The following is a 20,399-nucleotide window of genomic DNA, read 5'->3' on the forward strand; positions in this document are numbered from 1 at the left end:
TATTTCTCATGGAAGTGATCTTGGAAATGGGCTTCTTCATTGCATTGTCTCATGGACTAGTGGAGTGGTTCTCTTTTGTGTTGTGGTGATTGTAATTCTTCCTACGCTGTTATCAGGACTGCATTTTGGATTTATTCACACAGCACACATTTGTCATTGGTTTTCAGCAACATAAATATATGGTGACAAGAATGAGGTCCTTTGGTGTGAAGGAGGAGGGCATGACTTACAGTAATGATTTCATCTTTAACAGACTGGGCTAAAGGGGTGAGTCTTTACCGGAGTAAATGAATAAATGTGATGTATAAATGGAGCCATGGAAACAGGCTCACCTTTCTTCAGCTGGCTTTAACCTTTCAGGACCAGTTTATCATATGCTGATGTAAGGCTGATCCATCAGAATCTGCTGTCTTCAGCACCAGAAAAGAGAGACTGGTCACACGTGGCTGCTGACCTTGTCAGCTCTCTCATGGGTTAAATGTGGGCTTAAGAATGATGCATTTCTCTCTGCCCTTAAAAGCCAAGTGGCTGCATTATGACTTTCATTTTCTTTTTCTTACATTTCTGAATGTGGATAAAAGCCTGAAACTTTGGCCTCAATGTACACAAGAGATATGAAATTAAAAAGGCATAAAAACAATACCCACAAGAATTTAATTTAAACTCTTTTACTTGGTCCTTTGTCTTTTTGGGGAAGGGGAATTGATGTGGGAGTTTTCAGTATTTGAGGTTGACAGCACTGTATTTTACAGATCCCTGGAGTAATGACCATGTTCCTTTTACCTGTGTTGGCTGAGCACTGAAATAGCTGGTGTGGATAATTATTCTAGAAGCAGAACTGGACAGTAAATGTGTTGTTGCTTCGAGCTCTTTGTAACTCGAGTAGGCTTTGCTGCATAGGTTATATTTGACTCACACTTTAAAGGTTACCTTCACGTCCTATGAGCACTAGAGACCTTTCCTCCACAGCTTTTGTTCTATAAAAGATTTTAAAAAACCCCAAAACACTCAGGCACTTTAAATTAGAAGTGAGGGGTTTGGGTTTGGGGTTTTTTTTTGTCCTTTATGAAGGAATCCTTCTCTTATAAAGGAAAATGATCCCAATATATATCAAACCTGGTATTCTACTGAACAAAAGTAGGTAGCATTCCAGTACAGCCTGGCTTCTTCAGTCAAGCTCTCAGTAGCTAAAATGTTATGGAGTAATGGCCTTGCATCCCTTGCTTTGACATGCCATGGAATAACAGAAAGACATTGAACAGCAGCCTTTCAGCCTGCAGGATCCACACTTCAAATCCTGCCTGCTGGCTCTCTTTTCAAGGTGATAAGGGCTTTTTTCACATCAGTAGAAGGCAGGATGAAAGCAGGGATGGGTGTTTCAGCAGCAGGGTGTATTGCTGCCTCGAGCTCCATGATCTTTGGGTGGTGGCTCTGATGAGCAGTGTTAGCTTTCTTGCTGGGCTGAGGATTGCACTTGCTGTTTTCTGTGGGTGTCTTGGGAAAGCACTTGGAAAGTGTTGCAATGCAGAAAAAGCTGGAATTGATTCTTTGCATCCAGCTGGCAAGGAGTTAAAAGAGCTTTTTGCTTTGCTGCTGCTGTTGTACTTCATTAGAATGAAAACAGTCCCAAGGATCACAATCACTTGTGCTACTGCTACTTGTTTGTTCTGAGGCAAAAAGAGCCACCAGAAAACTCTTTTGCCAGCACAACTCGGTCTGTACTCTGGGATTTTTTACATCAGGGCAAAACAATGTCTGTAAGGGGCACCAGTAGTGCAGGAAAGTATGGCAGCCTGCAAAAGAGAAGTACGTGAATTTAGAGCAGTGACTTTAGAGAAGTAATACTTTAGACAAGTGTCCCCCCCATGCCAATGAGCCCCAGTCATGTGCAGAAGTACTGGTGATTGCCTGCTTTAATTTGAAATCAGAAGTTGGCTATTATGGATGTCAGCACAAGAGCTGGTTGAGCATTCCCACAAAGATATTTCTGAGAGGAAATGACGTGGGTCATGTGTATTGGAAACAGAACTCAGAGCATCTTTTGAAAAGTTTGCAGGTTTATTTATCTAAAGGCAAACAAAATAGATCAGGAAATATCTTAGCTCTTCCACATCTCTTTCTACTTGTTAAAGGATAGGAATAACAATAACCCCAGGAAAAATCTGAAATGCAGATATTAAAAATAATAAGCACTGTTTCAAACGTCTGAAGGATTTTTCAGAGTGTTTTCCTGGCTGGGTTGTTCTTTCCTTCCCTGAGCTGACTGTGAAGGAAAGAACAACCCAGCCATGAGCCCAACCCATCACAGTGCCTGTTGGGCAGACTCTGTCCCTTGTGCCGTGAACGCTTTGGGTTTGTCACCCCGAGCCCAGGGTAGTGACACTTCAATCCTCTCTGTTTCCCTGTGTGTTGCAGGGCAGTGTAGGGCACTCATCTTCCCTGCCAAGCAGCCACCCAAGGGCCGCCCTCCCGAGCCCTCCTGCAGCCCAGGGAAGGCTGGGTTATGCACATCCTTCCTTCTGCTGTCCACACAAGAGCAAACAGCCTTGGGCTGCTTCATCCTGTGAATCCGCATCCTCCCAATTGCTCTGCACATCTGGACCCAGTCACAGCTTGCGCACAGCTGTGATGTGCTACCTGCACCATAAAGGGCAGAAGGTGCTCGTGCTACAGATGTGAAGTTGACAAGAGCTAGGACGGAATCAAAGATATTTGGGTTTGTTTTGTTTCCCCCACTAAAGTTCAAAACTGTGGATTTTAACTCTGAAATAATTGGTGCTGTTGTATAAAAAGGGCTTTTGCACAGAGTGATTCCCTGGTGTGGAATTTGTTTCCAACATGACATACTGTATTTTCTTTGACCATTGTTACTGGCTGTCCTAATCACTGCTTCTAAGAGGAGCCAGCCAAGGCCTTGCCCAGGATTGTTCCAAGAGTTACCACAGGTGAAGAACCCAAGTAATTGTGTGGTTAAAAATGGCATCAGTGTGGAGGAGAGCATCACCCCCGTCTCCTGTACTCAGTTCTTCACCAGCTGAGGGAATTAACAGGATGTTTTATGTTGAATGTTGAGGGATCAAGTGTGGCTGAAAGCCATGACCTCTCCAGCTTTCTGTTTTTTCAAAGGCTCATTCTTTTCCCTGATGTCATTAGTGTTGCTATGGAGTTTCACAGTGCTCCACTTGGAAGCTGTTCATGCAGTTACTTACAGATGGACTTAAATGACTTAATGAAATGTATACAAACTTTTATTGAGATGATCTCTGCTTTATTGATTGCCTTCAGTCTGCTAAGTTAGATATAAACATTGAGGAAGACTCAGTCTCATCATTTGAGAGTTACAATCAGATCTGGCATTACAAATCAGACCAAATGTAAGCCTCAAGAGCTTTGGCTTAATATCCCCCAACAAAAGGCAAAACCCTCTGGGTCTGAAGATGTGGTGAGTGATGGACGCTGCAGTGATGGAGAATGGAACTTGTACTTCAGTCAGGGTCAGAACATGTTAGTGTTAAGATTTTGAGTCAGGTTTGGGAAGAGGGAAGATCAGTATTCCCTTCCCTGACTGCTCCACAGGTGCTTGGGCCGCTTCACTTTGGTTCAGCAAGTTCCAATTGCTTCAGGTTACTGTGAATGTTTACTTAGTTCACAGAAACACAAGCCAAGTTAAGCTACAGTAAAAGATGTTAAAACTGTTGTCTAAGGTCAAAAGCACACTCAGATCTCAGCTGGTACCCAGTGGTTTCTGGTTTATGAATCTGAACTTTGGCCTTCCTCTACAGTTCTGTGGAGATCAGTCTGTGCTGGAGAAATTTGACAGCACAGCCATGCTAACAGAGCAGTCCTTGTGTAGACCCATCTTTTACTGAAGGAAAAGTGCATTTGCTATTACAGTTTATCAATTCTGTTGAGTGAAATAAGCCAGGCCAGCAAAAAGACTTTGAAATTCTGTACTCTTGGGCTTTGTCTTCCAAAGAATGTCAGTTATACCTAATTAGTTTATTATATCACTAAGGGCTCATACTGAAGGGTTGGCCTTATTTTTCTTTAGATTCTTATAATTGTTCCACTTGACATTGAACCTGTAAATGGAAAACACAGATTTTCCAGGAAAACACAGGGGAGATGGGGACATTCACAGAGGGTGTCCCATCATCCTGCCATCCATATTGCTTCAGCAAATTAAGCATCCTTCTCTACTGTGTTAAGTAACTCCATTGATTTTATGAGAGTTTCTCACCTGAAGAAATCTTCATCAGATTCAAACTTAAAACTGCACTACCACAGAGAGAGAAGTCAGGGCTTGGGCTCAGGCTTGGCTGCATTGAAGGCAAATACCATTCACAGGCAGGAATGCTGTGGTGGTATAATGTGGTTTTGTCCATCACATATGCTGGTGTCAGATCTGAATGCTTAATGAAAAGCCTGTAGGAAATAATTCATAATGATATAGATCTGTGAACCTAGATTATTGATCTTTAGACCATCAAATTTTACATATAATTTATTGGGGTGGTCAGCACTGTGATCTCTAACTCCAGTGCTTTCTGTAGTGTATATTATGGCTTATCAAGCCTAGAACAAATATTAACTGGGATCTTTTTCTCAGATGTGCCATTTTTCTGTTCCTTGTTCCCCTCATTACCAGTCTGAGTGCTGCAGAATCCCTCAAAGATGTCAGAAAGGCTCTGACATTGATAACTAGCCTGGAGCACATAATGGATTGTAAGGAAGGGCTGTCTGCTCCAGCCACGTTGCCATGAGGATGGAGCAGCATAACAAAGGCTTTTCAGAAATCTTTGTGCTGTTCTTGTGCTACAGAGGCTGTACATCTTATCCAGTGAGGTAAAGTCTGCTTTTGCCCACACCCAGGTGCCTTGGCCACCCTCACATGGAGCTGGGTTGGAAAGCCAGCTGTGTTCAGAGAAGTGAGAGCTGAACACATCCAAGGCAGCACCAGCTCTGCAGCCTGGGGTGCACCAGGCCTTCTAAAAGCACCCTGGAAGATTTCTGGTGCTGTTAATAAGCTCAGGTAAGGCTGTGCATACCCTCTGTTGCCCATCTGCTGTGATGCTGGGCTGTATTTACTCTGGGCTCATGTTTGCCCCTGTGCTCAGAGATGCTGTTACTGTATTTACTGCTCAGTTTAGAGAAGCTTGTCCCAAATTCTGGCTCCACATGCTGCAGTTCAGAGAGAACAGAAGACTAAAGCCTGGCATCACACCCTGCTCTGCTTTTTTACTCTGATGGTGATGAACATTAAGGAAGTCCTGCCATGGTGAATTATACTTTATGTGTTTAAAATACAAATACATATATTTATGACTGAGCAATAATGTTAAGTACAGATTTATTAATTTAATAGAATTTAAGATAGTGCACTTGTAATTGGACCGGTTTACTTAATCACAAGATTTAACTTGAAATTTAAAGCTAATTCAAAAGATGTGGCAACCAGTCTGAAAAGTAAGAATATATTTCATGCACTCTGCTTTTCCCTAAATTAACAAATGTGCTTGTGACCTTACGTTGGTTTCAGAATAGGAAAACAGAACTGGAGAAGGAAAAGCAATTTCCTAGCATGGACTGGGACATGCCTGTCTGTTCAGGGCACCACAGACAGGCAGGACTTGTATCAGCTCCTTTCATCAGTACTACTGTATGTTCCATGCTGTGAGTCTGAAAAGTAAGGAGCAATATGAAATTTTGGGACTGCTGAGATCTCCTGGGAACAGATTTTTCATTATGTTTATGACCCATCTCATTTCTAGTTGGTTTGGCATTTGTGTGATCATCATCTTTTCCTCTTTGGTGGTTTCAAGTCTGTCTGACTGCACTGTCAGAAAGTTGGGGCAGTGGGAGAAGTGGCAGATGAAACACCACAGTGGCTTGTGTGGATTCCTGGGGCTTATTTCAGAAATATCCTTTCAAAAATAACCCAAGATGAACACACATCCGTAAATCTGATCTCCATCCTAAATTGCAGAAAATCTTCAGTTGGTTTGGGCTCCTAATTGCAATGGTATTCTGAAAATTACCTGTTGTCGTGGTCCCCAGAGTCAGTGAAGGCTGTATTTCTCTCATTAACTCTCTTTTGCTTTCTTCTCTTTCCATTTATGTTTTAAATTAAGTAGTTGTCTGGCTTTTGGGCAGCTGAAACAAAGGATTCCCCATGCTGGTTAAACAAAAAGTCCTTTCACAGTCACAGTATAAAAAGAGAAGAGCTGAGAAGAAACGGGTCACAGCTAGGGATGCACAAGCCCTGGAACTCCCAGCCCTCAGTGGAACTCACTCTGAGTTTCCCAGCCTGAGCAGTGAAATGTGTGGAGCTCTGCTTGCCCTTTTGTTTGATGTCCTCTTCATTTCCTGTTTGTGATCTGAAAGTAAAACAACCAGCCAACCAGCCAAGGGAAAAAAGGCCCTTTCATAGCTGCAGGCAGGGCCCAGCTGTGTAAGCTGGGCTGCACAGACCCTGCCAGGGCTGCCAGAAGGGCTGGGGTGCCTGGGACCCTGCATCTGGGGGTGCTCAGCCCAGCAGAGGAGTTGCTCTCTCCTTGCCCTGAATGTTGCTCTCTCTGCCCCCTTCTGAAAGCACCTCTAGCACGGCACTGAGATTCATTCCCTCCTGAGCACAGCCCCTTTTCATGTCAGTGTCCATCAGAACTAATGCTGCTGGGGTGAGAGAGGGCACTGGGAGCACGGGTGGCAATGTCACATCAGTCACCTGCGCGAGTGCAAGAGCAGCACTCAGAGGAAAAGGGCTGTGGGGAAAGATTTCCCAAAGCACCTTTTGATGTTAGAGCTGAAGGTAAATGACCTGCAGGGACCTGACTGCAGGCTGAAGATTTCCCAAAGCACCTTTTGATGTCAGTGCTGAAGGTAAATGGCCTGCAGGGACATGACCTGACTGCAGGCTCAGCATGGCTGGCAGCAATAATAAATTGTAGAGCGTGTCAGTAGTGACCTGTGAATGACACAAAACCAAACCCAAGCCTCCTCACCCTGCCTGCTGCCACAGGAATACAGGCTGCACAAGGTGCTCCTTCAAAAGCATTCGCTTTGCTTCAGAGGAGAGAGAAAAATGTAGGAAGGGAAACTCCAGCAAGAGGAATCTAAATGTACAGCTGTAACAAATATAAAAGTTAGACTACATAAAACTAGGTCTCTGCAGACAAGGGGTAGGTAAATACCCCTCAAGCACTCCAAGCTCAAGTGAAAATGGTAGTACTTAATTCCAAATAAAATCTATTACTGTCTGAACCTGGAGTGTATTGACAAAGGCTTCAGTCTGTTCAATAGGCTCAATAGTACTTAGGGAATAGGGTGAAAAAAGTCTCAGACATCTCTGTGATTCAAACTTTTTTTCAAAGAAAGCAGCAGGAGAAATTCAGAGAACTGATCTTTCTCAGCATAACTTTATGAAGGGCAGCATGGGTAAGAAAAATATGCTTTTCTTTCTAAAAGAAAAATGTCACCTTCTCACCCACCATTCATAATCTCCTAAGTACTTGATTGCTGTGTCTATAGATAGAGGGTTTGAACACACAGAATCATTTTCAGACTGATCCTCTTCAGTGACTCCTACAAAGCCACTTCATTTTTTGCTTCGCCTTTGCCATCTGCAGAACAGTTTTCTGGCAGAAAACGCTATTTAAGAGCTATTTTGTGCATCTCCCCACAGAACTGTTGAGGGAGCAGACAGGGTGCTGTCACTCCCTGACCCTCAGCTGGGCAGGGACAGGGTGCAGGGCACAGGCAGGTCCCCAGAGGGGACTGAGGGATGCTCTGTGCTGCACACTGCTCCCAGCATGTCCCAGCAAGGGGAGATGTGCTGGTGTTCACAGGGGGCCCAGGATGAGGGAAGGGATGAGAATCTTGATTCCGTGTTTCAGAAGGTGGATTTATTATTTTATTATATATATATTATATTTTTTATTATTTATTTATTTTATATATATTTATTTATATATATTTTATATATATACACACAATATACTATACTATATATAGTATATATATAGTGTAAATATACTATATATAGTCTAGTAAATACTATATATAGTATATACGATACTATATATATACTATATATATATTATATATATATACTAAAAGAATAGAAGAAAGGATTTCATCAGAAGGCTAGCAAGGAAAGGAAAGGAATGATAATAAAATCTTGTAACTGACCAGAGTCCCAGCCAGCTGACTGTGATTGGCCATTAATTAGAAACAGCCACATGAGACCAATCAGAGATGCACCTGTTGCATTCCACAGCAGCAGTTAATCATTGTTTACATTTTGTTTCTGAGGCCCCTCAGCTTCTCAGGAGAAAAGATGCTGGCAAAAGGATGTTTCATAAGATATGTCTGCAACAGGGAGCCTTCCCACACTGAGGAATGTGAAGCAGGCACTGCCAAAATGGGCCAGCATCTCTGCTCCTGGCCTAGCTTCCCTCAGCCCTGCTGGGATGTGTTTCCCTGGGCAGGGCAGGGAGCTGTCCCTGGAGCCAGCCCTGCAGTCCAAGCAGAGTCACACAGCCACATCCCTGCTTTGCTTCTCCCAGGCTCCCAGCACTCAGGGACTTCTGGCACTTCTGCTGTTCCCTCTGTGGGCAGTGACCCAGGGGTAGAGCAGCCATAGAATCCTGGCACCACTGAATGTGAAAACTGGGAAAAATACAGACTTGATCTGGTGACTCAGCCCCTGGATTGCATCTTCTCTTTCCTTAACTCCCATAGGAAACCAACATAGTGACAGTGGAAGGTTACTTGTCCATTATTCCTCCCAAAGCTTGCTTTCTGCTTAAAAACATGTGGTTAACTCCTTCATTTTGTTCTTGCATTTTCACTCTTAGAAGGGTCCATGAGCTCTTGGACAAGCTATATTTTTTCTAGTAAGCACTAGAAATCTGTCTGCACTGTGAACTTCCACACATTTTTCTTAGAATCCTTCAAAACAGCCCAACTCTAGGATTGAATGTTTGGGATCTTCCTTGGCTTCCTTCCTCTCCTCATATTTTATTTAAAATTCTTAATTCTAGGAAATCTAGATGAGATTAAAGCTTTCAGCTCTAATATTCTAGATGCAAATCTTATTAAATTCCAAGCCCCAAACGAAGCAGCACTGTAAACTGGGAATAAAACTGAAATGAAGGCAATCAATCACTCTCAAGTCAGTTCAGCAGCTCATACAGATGCATTCTCTGTGGTCTCATCACATTCATATTAATGGACAAATTTGCCTCTTGCATTATATTCCATACATTACACTGTGTAATTAGAAGCTAGTTGGAAGCAGTAGGCAGCATGCCAATATTGGTAGCATTCAGATATCATTCAGAGCTTCAATATTTGAGGAAAAACTCGATTATTTCTCAGAGACATTTCTAACTATGTCTACAAATTGCACTCTCCTTCCTCTAGGCATCTGCACTCTGGGAAGCTGAACTACTTGCATGTGCAATGTTAAGGGATTATATTTGTAATTAAAAGAAATCCCTAAGGGTCACAGATCTATCCAGCAAAGGTGATTGTTAGGCCTGCCAGCTGCCCCAGGCTAACCTCAGCATTAAGAAACTGCAAAAGTGTGGTTATCTTAGCCTTGAGGAAAGGCTCAAAGGTGGTACTTGGGAAAGACAGCATGAAAGAGAGCACAGCCCTGCACACTTCTCCAAGCCAGGGCTGCCTGAGACTGACTGCAGGTACAGAACAGCGTCCAGTTCACAGGCTGTGGTAAAGACTTAAAATGTGACTGGGGAAGATGAATGTGGCATTTGTAACAGTGAGAGGTTCATCCCTTCAGAGGAGTAACCATTCACAAGAGCAGCTCATGGAGAATGTTTGCCACACATTAAACAGCCCCAGGTAGCTGTTCCCAGTTAGTTATGCCCTCGGTTATGTTCTTAGTGGGCTTTTGAATAGCAAGGATTCTCCATGTAAAGACAAACCTCATCCCAAAATAGCAATCTCTTCTCTCCAGGCATGGCCTGTTTTATATTCTTGGCTCCAGTTATGAGACAGTGCTTGCAGAACAAAGCTTGGAGCCCTTTAGTGGGGTAGAATGCTTGAAAGTTACAGAACATTAGAAAACCTGAATTTACAGAACATTACCTGTCTGCACATATCTGCTTGTGCAATGGCACCTTGCCCAGAGCAGGTGCAGCTTGCTCAGTCACTGGTTATGAACTCACTATCTGTTAGCTCTGTTCCATTTAGCACAATTTCCTGATCTCATCCCCTTGTTTGCTGGGTGTGTCTGCACTTTTGCTGCCCAAAGGCTTTGTGGCTGTGTCTTCCTGCTCTGATTCAGAGGTAACTGTTAATTTCTGTGGTGATCTCTCACTTTTGTTCCCTGAGTTATTGTTTCCACTTCTCATGGGAGTCATCAAAACTCTGTATAGAGGAGAAAAAATTATCATGACTTCTAGCTGCAATTTTTTTCCAAATAGTTTCCCAGGTTACAATGCATGAAAATTTTTGAATCTGTAGATGCTTTTGTAAAAACAAGCTGTCTGAATGTTTGTGACTGGCAACTGTTACCATGTCAGAAATCAGTATACCCAATTCACCTTTGTTGTCTGTGTATAAGGATGCTCATCTTTAGCCAGGCTCCAAATAGGTTCATGTCAATGGAGGAAAAGACAGAGAGAAATATATGTTCTAGCAAGTAAGTCATCCTGCCTCTTTTGAAATCCCAAGGCAGTAGAAAGAAAAGAAAGGAAAAGGAGACACTCACTTAAAACTCTTCCAGAAGCAGTCAAGGATTGTCACTTTTTCTTTTCAGATACCAGATTATATTTATTGGTTTACTAAACTTTAAGCATTGCAGAAAATAAGTCTAGACCTTTTGTCATAAGGTCAGTAGTTCAAATAGCCTGATTTTTCTCCTGACATCTGACTCTTAATTTTCTCCCTTCTTATGGCCAACTAAGAAAAGTTGCCAAAGTTTATTGGCCAAATTGTCTCATTTAACCAGAAATGAATTTCTCACCCACACACTAAACCACTGGGACTTCCTCTAATGCAGAAGATGTCAGCTATAACAAGTCCTTATTAATAATTAATTGAATTCCTATTGGGACTGCCTGAACAATTTCTTTGTTTCTTGTCAAGCACAGTGCAGCAGCCTAATTTAGCCTGACTCTATCATGGGCAAGCACATCCATCCTGTGTGATGTGACCACCCTTTCACCACTTTCCCTGTGCCCTGGTTTGAAGCCTTTAAAGAAGGGCTCATAAATGGAGATTTGTCATGTTGTCTTGAGATTGTGAGGGTTTAAAACCATTGGGGTGGCAAGAGACACACGTGTGTGTTCTGGGTGTTTTAGTACCTCTGATGACCATGCTCTGGTAGCACACTGGGAGTGCCACAGCCCCTGGGGCTCAGGGCCTCAGGGGGTTTGTTCCAGGGAGTCACTCAGGGGGTTGTGGTGTGTGTTGCCTCCTCTGGCTTGCCCCTTGAATGCTCAGGCCAGGATGAGTGGTGTTCCTGAGCTGTGCTCCCCTCTCAGCCCTGCTCAGTGGGTAATGGTGTTCTTGTCACCAGCCTTACACATGTCCTTGTCACCAGCCTTACATGCTGGCAGGGCAGTGCTTTTGGGGCAGGTTGTGGTGAAACACAGTGAGACACATGCTCTGCTCTATCCATGACTCTGGAAGCTCTGTGGTTTCCCATGCAGATTGAGACGAGTTGATGTGGTGTATTTAGAGCAGCCCTGCTCCCTGGCTGTCTCCTGCCACCCCAGATGGCTCCAGGGTCCTGTTCCTGGCTGCTGTCTAAGCTGGGGGCCAGGCAAGCTCGGGCTGACAGCCCTGCTGGCAACAGCCAAGGCATTCCAAGTCTGAGACTTAGCTGGAGGGGTTTTATCAATATAAACATGGCAAATCCTAACAGAGTCCAGCACTTGTCCCTGTTGGCCCTGTTAAAAATAATAATGTGTTAAGCTGGTCGAGTAAGTGGAATACTCACAGTCAGTCAGAGTGGGAATTTTGATATGAGTCACTTCTTACACTTGCTCTTAGTTACAGCTCCAGTAAGTCTCAGCTGTATTAAAGAGACCTAAATTAGTTTCAAAAGGAGCAGAGGAGGAAGGTGTTTCATTCTCTGATCAGCCCTCAGTTTCTAACCACTATTTTCATTGTTCAGATACGCCGGAAATAATATTCTGCAAAACAAGAATACAAAAAATTACAGAGGGTTGTTAGTATTCTTTAGTTTATTTGTTATATGTCACTAATGTGGAGTGAGATTTATTTATTTGTTTGGGTTCCAGAGGACAAATGTCATTTGTTTTGCCTGAAGGCTTTAGTTTGGTGAAGTTATTTTCCTGCTGCCAGCCCTGTTCTTTCCAGGACATGTGTCCTGCTATTTGAACTCTCCCTTGAGCTGAATAGACAGAGCTGAGCTGGAGTTCATGTCCTGACCTGCACCCAAAGCTGTATGAGATTGCTTTAAAAACAAGGCCTTGAGGATCTGAGCAGCTTTTGTCTCCCTGAAGAGATATGGAATACATAAAACCTCTGAATCTGCATACTTTATTCCTTAACCTGAATAGGTGCTGCCTTTTCATCCTACTGGGATAGAAAACTTGTGCTCTCTCATGATTTCCTGGCTCATGAGGAGTCTCAGCGCCTACAAAGCCCATAAGTAGCTGCACATCAGAGCTACCTGAAATCCTGTGGAACAGGATTCTGCTTGGTCTAAAAGTGTTGGGGCAGTGAGGACATGAGGATGGGGCTGACAGGGCTCACACAGACCTGCTTGGCTGACAAGAACTGCTAATTCTTCTGAGATACACTTGAGGTACCTTAAGGGAATCTCCCTTCACATGAAAGCATCCACAAAATTTACCCACTTTTGCATAGATTGGACCATAAATCTCACCTTTTTAGAATCAGAGAAGCACAGAAAGAGAACTTAAAAATCATCTAATTCCGCCCCCTGCCATAGGCAGGGGTGCCATTCCCTAGCTCAGGTTGATCAGAGCCCCATTTGACCTGTCTTAGAACACTCCTAGGGATGGGACATTCAAAACTTCTCTGGGCAGCCTGTTCTAGTGCCTCACCACACTGACAGTAAAGAAATTCTTCCTAATCTCTATCTAAATCTGTCCTCTTTCACTTTAAATCCCTTGCCTCTTGTCCTGTCACAATCTGCCCATATGAAGAGTCCCTCTCCCTCCTTTTTATAAGCCCCTTTCATATGGTACATTAAAAACCTGCACTGTGTCCATTTTTTTATTTTTGCCATCATCTGTGTCTTTATAATGTGTAGGTGATTTTAGGAATCACTTACTTCAAATCCTCAAACTTTGCTGTGTAGCTGCAGAGTGCTAAGGCTATATCAGAGTTTGTTTTCCCTGTGTGAATGAACTGTGCATCTGAATCCAACACTTGACTTCAGAGCTCTGCTGCCTTTGTGGTTTCAGGCTTTCCAGTAATCTGGAAATTACTTCTCAGATTTTGAAGTCCCTGCTCAAATTTTGTCTGGAATGGAGATACAGGTTTGAAACATGAAGCTGAATTCTGGTTCTCACCCTGGCTTCCAAGGTGAGCAGGGTTTTGCTGCTGCTGCTGCTGTGTGTAAGGCTGAGGAATCCTGGTGAAAGGCTCTGTGAAACTTGACTCTCACCTCTAGTGGGGATGACTACTGGAGGACCAGCTAAGCTGCCTCCTTTTCCTCCGTGAGAATCAACTACTTCAGGTATTAATTATTCAAAGTTGATATTTCTGCACTATTTAGGAAGAATCTGGTGGCCCAAATAGCTTCTCTTTGTTATTTTTTAATGTGGATCTTTTAGCTAGCTTCATCGCCCAGGGATGTTCTTGCTAAAGCTATATACATCACTCTGCTTGAAAACACATGAAGCATTAAACATCTTAGCCCAATGTTTTCACCTGAATGTTCAGGGCTCAACAGACAGCAATTTCTAAGGTCGAAGTATTTCTGTCTAAGTGTATCTACAGAAATAAAAGTAGAGGATTGTGAGATTTTAATGCTGTTTTTGTAAACAAGTGGCCTCCAAGCTGCCTAATCCATCAGTTGCATGTGGAATGCAAATCTTCCTGCAGGTAGGAGAGACTGCAGCTGCTGCAGGCTTGTCTTGGGTTACAGCAAGGACTTGAAGCAAGTGATTCCTGAAATCACTTACACATTATAAAGACACATAGGATGATAAAAAAATGGACACAGTGCAGGTCTTTTAATGTGCCATATAAAAGGGGCTTATAAAAAGGGGGGAGAGGCTGTGAGAAGTTTTAGTTTTACTTTCAGTGAAAGTCTGTTAGACTTTCAGTGTGTCTGTTAGACTTTCACACAACCAAATGAACTCACAGGCAGGTACATGTTGACTGAAACAGCATGAAGACATTTCCTGCTTTCTTCCTGCCCTTGAAGCCTAAACCTTGGGCCTAAATCTAAACTAATAGGTGAAGAATTTAGGAATATAATAATAAAGCCATAAGTAGCTTCCACATATACTTCAGCTTCCAGTCCTGTGTCTTTCCTGGCCCTGCCACCCAGGGAAAAGAGTTTCCCCTGGGTATATTGTTCCCCTTAGGCTGGCAGGGAGGTGCTGGCACTGCCAGGGGTTTCAGCAGGGCAGAAGACCATAGAAGAGATGAAAGATGGCTCCACAGGTCACTAGAGATCCCGTGGTGAGGTGTTTGTGTCTGTCACCCTGTCACATCTCCACCTGCTCCACTCCACGTCTCTCCCTGCTTTGCCTCAGGCTCCTTTGGTGCTCACTGGACCCACACAGAAACTGATTTAATGAGTGATCTGAAAGCCTCACTGGTTTCATGCTGTGAGAAATTCTGTTGGCACCTGGCAGATCTCAGCACGAGGGTGGGCTGTGCAGCTGTGAGCAGGAGAAAGGAGAAATGCAGAGGAGAGGGACAGATTTCTGTCTCAGCTGTGACCAAACACTGCTGCCTGTGAAACTGCAAGCACAGTCTGAGCAGAAAGGCTGATCCAGGACAGAGCCTTGGATCCTGGAGGGTTTGGTGGTGATGGAATGCAAGACATCTAAATCCTCCACTTCACAAAGATAACAAGTGCTGCATGCTATCACAAATCAACCTCCAGTGTCCAGGGTCACTTGTTTCTCTGTAAATGAATTAAAAGTGGAAGGTAGTCTCTTCAAAATGTTCTTAAGACTTGATAACGAGCTATCAAACGTTGCTTGGTTGCAGTGCCACACATCACAAGTTGTATTAGAAGAGAGGACAACCTTTCCCTGTGTAATATTTGACATATTATAATACACACTATACTACTTCCTTTGGCTTTCCCAAGCAAATCATTATGCTGGCTGATTTTGTCTGCCCACATCTGCAGGCCAGGATAGTTGCATTTAGATTATGCATGTTGATTATTTTATGTTATGTGAATACAGAAGTGTTGGGAAATATTTATTGATTTAGGAGAGTGTCCACCCTGCTCCAAGTTTTCATGTGAACCTGAAGAGTTTCTGTACGAGAGCTGTTTTATGTGAAGATATAAAATGTGAAGATTTGCTAAAATTATCCACAAACAAAAGCCACACATCTAATTAATATTTCCAAGTATCATGGCTAAAGTTATATTTCTGAGGGGATGAAATTTGCTCACTCATGTGCTTTCCCTTCCAATGAGTGAGACATCAGGCTTTATCTCAGCTGCAGTCTTTGTGGCGGCAGAGGGAATTCTGTCTGCTTTAGGGGATCTTTGCTCTTCATCCCATTTTTGAATGCTACATCTTTCCAAGACTGTGTTGGGATTCTGATACACTGACTGCTGTCTTTCACAGCCATGACTTCCTGAATTGTCCTTCTCCAAGTTTTCAGTAGCTGTCTGTAGAGAGAAATGAACAAACAGGAGAATGGAAAAAATAAAGGAGAGAGAGAGAAAGAAAGAACTTTACCATTATGGATTTTGGTGGTTCTTTTCACTTTTTTTCCAAATTTGATAAAATGGGTTCTGGTTACTCCTCCCTGGAGGACCTACTGGCTGAAAACCCAGAGCAGGGAGAAACCTGAAGAAGTTTGTGAGGCCCCTGTTTACTTTTTGTAAAGTACAAAAAATCTTACTGGCAAAAGAATGAGTTTAACCTTACAGGAACTCAGCAGTGCTTTTGGCGCTGTCTTCCCTGAGGTCCTTTGGTTACCAAACAAATCAGTGCACACAAAAGTGCAAAAGAGCAAAGTGAAACCCAATCCCCACCTGCAGCCAGGCAGCTCCAGCCCCGCAGTCACGTCCGCAGGGCTGAGCAGATAAGGCATGGTTATTTGATAGCTGAGAATGATTGATGAGCTCTGGGAGGACTTTTCCAACTCTTTGTAGCAGCTAAACCCATGCCTGAAGTACACATGAGCCCTGGACTCATCTGAAAAACCATTTTCCTTGTTCCATGCCCTCCTTGACTGTCCTTGCTAAAATGGCATTCATTATTTTCACTCTTTCCCAGCACTGGTGTGCCCAGCACAACAGGAGGATACTGGGTGGGCAGGAACACACCCCTAGGGAATTTCCCCCTCCACAATTCCCTAGATCACCTCTCCCAAGTTGGCAGCCCAGGATTCCTTTCTAGATCCTGCTTTCTAAGACTTTCCAAGGGGTGCAGTGATGAACCAGGGAGCCAAACACTGCTCCTGCTGAGGTGCCCACCATCCTGCTGCCCCAAGGGCCTTACAAAATAGGAAAACAAATAGTTAAAAAATAATAAAATAAATAGTAAAAAGAAATCAAAAGGGTATGTTTTACAGCTCAATAGAATAATTTAATATTTGTAATTGCAAACAGGTACAGAATGCCGAGGCTCCCTAGGAAACTCCCAGTAATTAACTGGCCTACATTTCCAGATTTAAAAATTCTGTATGGATTCTGATTTTTGAAGAGATTGTGAGGTGCAAGTCACTAAAGCCATAAAGCATTTTGCAAGGTTTAATACATATTTGTAATTACCCCAGGAAAATGGAATACTGTAATAAAAAGACCTTGAAATCTATTAGTATAACCATAGGTCCCAACCTACATTCTACAATAAGCCACAAATCAGATGGGAGTTCTTCTACAATGCTGGCATGTCAATAAGGAGGAAAAGGCTTATATAAGTATTTTTTCTTTAATATGGGAGCTTCCAGAAGCCAGCAGTAACTTGAATCTGTTGCTGCCTGAAGTACAAAACCAGCTTATTTGAGAAAAACCTGTTGAAGAATTGTTCTTTTCTGGAGGTGGATAGAATATAAATGTAGAGGTAAACTTTGTAATATTTGTCTTTTGCTAAAATACACCAAATGTTTGGTTCCTTCACCTGATCCAGTGATAGACTGAGGGCATTTCTCTGACAGAGCCACAAACTGAGGAAGGTAAATGAGTCTGAACATTGCCAAGGATTATATAAGAATGTGACAATTAACTGGGATGGGGGAATACATGTAAATACTGTTTGACAGAAAGGAAATGTTACCAATGTTTCTGTGTTGGAAAAACACACTGGTAAAAACAGGAGCTTTAGTGAGACATTGTGAAAAGCAAACATGGAACTAGGGAAGAAATTATCAAGTTGCAGCAGTAAAATTGGAAAAGTGAAAGACAATTTCATAACAATAATCAATTGTATTTTGCTTTGTAGAGGAAAAATGGTGATTATGAGGTTGTTGAATGGTTGGAGAGCTGTTTCCCATTGAATGTATATGACTTTTATACCCATTGATTTCTCAGAATCCGAAATGCTGCATAGTTATACAAGCTCCTGGAGAGATAAATTATCTGCATGAACTGAACTAAGTACTGGTCATTGTCTCTGGAAACCATGGAGTACATGAATATGTGAGAGGTGTATTTGGCATTGTTCTGTGCAAAAGTGTAGGCACTCAGTTTGTGGTGATTGGGATGGGGCTGGCCCAGCCTCATCCCCAGTGGGCACAGCTGTGAGCAGCAGGTGAGCAGCACTGACAGCAATGAGCCATGGAGTGCCCAGGGGCACTGAGCAACCACCAAAGGGAACAGAGGGCACACAGGGGCAGGGCATCAACAGGAGGGGATAAAAGGCTGGGCTAAGGAACAAGGAGGGCAGATGCTTGCAGCCTTCTGAAGTGATGATCCTCTGTATGGGCAGACACCTGAAGCCTTCTGACGTGGTAAGGTGTTACTCTGGATGGGTTGAAGCTTTCTGATATTATGTGATGATACTCGGTGTATCATGGTCATCTCAACTGTGACATAAAAGGAGATTTGTGCTTTTTGAGTTTGTAGTTCAGGGTTTCAGCAGATCATCATCCGCAGCTCAAAAGAGCATCCTTAGCCCTGCCGAGCACCAGGTGCTGCTGCCTTGTTCACTCTCACGCGTGTGCCCCCATCCCACGTACATCCACCCCCTGTGCCCCCATCCCACGTACATCCACCCCCTGTGCCCCCATCCCATGTACATCCACCCCCTGTGCCCCCATCCCATGTACATGCACCCCCTGTGCCCCCATTCCCCGTGCATCCAGGAGGGCAGTGCACGGCTCCAGCCGGAGCAGCACGCCCCCGTGGAGATGCCCGCAGCTCTCCCTGTGCAGGCTCAGCAGGAGCTGGCCCATGCCGGACCCCGGTCCCCATCCCCGGTGAGTGACCTGCCCGGCCGAGCAGGGCTGTGTCCGGCTGGCCGGGGCGTCCCAAGCGTGGGATCGTGTTGACCTCTAGTGGCTGCAGCGGGGACCTTGGGGCGGGTGCCGCCAGCGGGATCCGAACCTGTCACCCTGCACAGACCCCTCTCAATGCATCGCTCATTTCTTTTTTAGATTTCTTTTTTAGATTTCTTTTTTCACATTCCGCATTTAATTTATGGGGACCTTTCCCCAGAGTGTGTTTGTTTTCCATACAGAATGTCGCGGCTGTCTGCTCTAGGGCAATGTGTCATAAAAGCTCTAATCCATGTCTTCATGTTCTCCTTACCCTCATGGAACTTCCTTTCATGATGTGCTTGGGCCCTTCCACACTCATGAGGAGCAGGTTTCCACCCGCAGGAGCACCTTGGGAAAGGCTGCTCAGGAAGGAGAACGGGACGTGCCTGAGCTCAGCTCTCCCCAGCCATTGCATTGGGAACAGCAATGTGACAATTTGCAATGCATATTTCAGATGTGCACTTATCTTTCAGCCAAGGCCTTGAAATTTTTATTGAGGGAGCACAGATTTCTGGCCATCTCACGCATTTCTGTGAAGCAGCTGTTTCTGGAGCATTTTCCCTCTTCAGGAGAAGCCTGTAGTGATTCCTGGTATTGCTGGCAGTCCAGGCAGAACCAAGGGATCCCTTGTGATCCTGTGTGGGTGTGACAACTGCTCTATCTTCTTTCCTGGTGCTGCTGACAGTCCTGGCAGAACCAAGGGATCACTTGAGATCCTGTGTGGGTGGGACAGCAGTTCTACACAGTGGTGGCCCCAAGAGAGCCCTCATCGCGACATTGCTAGGCTGAAGCTGAACAGGCCCTGTTTCTGTGTCACAAAAAAGCAGAATTTCAGCCTCACTAAAGTCTGTGAAGGCTGTCAGAGGGTGGCAACGTTTATCCCAAACCTTATCTCGTAATTTAGCTGTAATTGAATCCAGCCCTGAGAGCCTCAGTTTGGAAAATGAGAAATGGGATGTCTCTTACGTCTCTAACCAAAAGTGGGCATAAATAATTGATAATAGATCAAATTTGCTGAATTGTATAAAGGAAGTAATCTGTTTTCTTGCCAGCTGTTATGCTGAATAACCGAGAGGTTTTAGTGGAGACAGATGACAATGTTCAACATCAGTTGCTTCATGCACATTGTTCTTATCACTGTTTGTAATTTGAAAATTGTGCTGGGGGCTAGAGGAGATTAAGAGTATGAAAGTGAGTACCAAGGAAAACAACATAGCTCTCTGAAATGGGAGAAAACCAGAATAATGTGTCTGGCACATCACAGGAGCCCTGAGGCAGCTTCAGAGCTTGTCCTCCAGCTGGGAGCCTGCCACTGCTGGTGCAGGGTCTGTCTGGCAGGGCCTCCAAGGCTGCTGTGCTCTGGTGCACTCCTCACCCACATCCCTCTTGTGCAGAAAGTGCAATACCAGCACCTTTGTTCTTTCATAGAGAAGGCAGCTCTTCACTGGCCTCCAGATGTTTACAGCTGCAAAGTGGCTGAACCAGAGATGATCTCCCTGATAACTTGTATTCTTTTCAGTTATACCACTTGGCTTAAATAAAAGATTAGCTCTTCTCACACCTGAAAAGAAAATAGTGAGGTGTAGAAGATCATGACTGCGTCGATAGGGAGATGAGTGTGACACAAATTAATGTAAGTGAGGTGAGGAGGCTGTTTCCTCTCTTCTTGTCAGCCTTTGACTGCAATTAGAAGCTATTTTGTAACTTGCTTTCCATGTGTAGTTTGGGGGCTCATGATCTTGGGATGATAG

Source organism: Melospiza melodia, chromosome 12 (genome assembly GCF_035770615.1).
Source record: "Melospiza melodia melodia isolate bMelMel2 chromosome 12, bMelMel2.pri, whole genome shotgun sequence".
NCBI classification, from domain to species: domain Eukaryota; kingdom Metazoa; phylum Chordata; class Aves; order Passeriformes; family Passerellidae; genus Melospiza; species Melospiza melodia.